At 59.1% G+C, this 1,047-nt stretch overlaps 1 protein-coding gene across 1 annotated transcript in view; it reads right to left on the reverse strand.

The window, feature by feature from the left end:
- VWCE (von Willebrand factor C and EGF domains) overlaps nucleotides 1-1,047 on the reverse strand; it is a 24,605-nt gene that overhangs the window by 22,629 nt on the left and 929 nt on the right. The window lies entirely within an intron of this gene.

Here is a 1,047-nt window from a genome sequence, read left to right on the forward strand (position 1 = left end):
CCCCCGTGCCCACTGTGACATGCCCTCTGGCTTCTCCTCGGCCCAGTTTGCTCTGCGACCAGAAGTGGGTGCACAAAGTTCTCCCCACAAAAGGCATCAGGGAAGAAGCATGACTTTAGCCGTCCCGAGGGGCGGTGCAAGGAGCGCCAGCAGCCAGAGCGTGAGGCGCCCGGCCCGGCGGCTCTGGGAGTGATCAGAGGCCACGGAAGCCTCTGTCGCGGCATTATTTACGGCGGGACGCATGGCAGACAAGCTAATGAGGGGTGACAGGGCTGGGGGCTTACACTGCACAGCCGCATGTGCAGCTGTTAGAAATTATGCTGCAAGGACTATTCCGTGCTTCCAGTATCACGTCTGGTGAGAAAACTCAGACAAAAACTGTAGAGAAGGGGTGATGTCAACCTTATAAAACACGTAGCTATGCATGCCTCACACACATACACACACAGGTACACACGTGCAAACACGTATGCACCCAAGGAAGAGGGCAGGAAAGACAGCTCCCCTTTTGTAGCCAATACGGCTGGGCAGCAGCTCGGACACGCTGGGCTTTCACTCACTGCCCCTCCTTCACGCCCCAACGTTCCCAGGGGCGCCCTCTTTAACGTCTGCACTCAGGGGGGGAAACGTGATTCTTACAAAATCAAACCCCCAAAGAGGGTTCGCGTCTCCGGAAAGATGCCGGTGGCTGGTCACCGTGGCTGCAGGGACTTTTCAAAATCACCAGCAAACAGCGCTTTTACAAAGTAATCCTGGAGCTTCGCTTTTCTCATCTTTCAAAGTCACTTCCCCACAGCAGCCCTCCTCCGTCAACCCTCCTGCAGGCCCAGCTTGCACCGGGCGGGTTGCGGCCCGTCAGCATGTGTGTACCGCGCGGTCACTGTCCCCCGCTCGGCGCCTGGCCCAGGAGAGGCGCTCTGTAATGTCTGCGAAAGGGCAGGAGGGCCCCATGCCTCTGGCTCCATCCTCCCTGCCTCTCACACTGCGGGGCTCCTGCCCAGCCCTGCGCTGGCATCTCTCTGGAGACCATCCTGGCAGGCGAGGGCG

This window comes from Myotis brandtii, unplaced genomic scaffold (genome assembly GCF_000412655.1).
Source record: "Myotis brandtii unplaced genomic scaffold, ASM41265v1 scaffold369, whole genome shotgun sequence".
In the NCBI taxonomy this organism is placed as follows: Eukaryota; Metazoa; Chordata; class Mammalia; order Chiroptera; family Vespertilionidae; genus Myotis; species Myotis brandtii.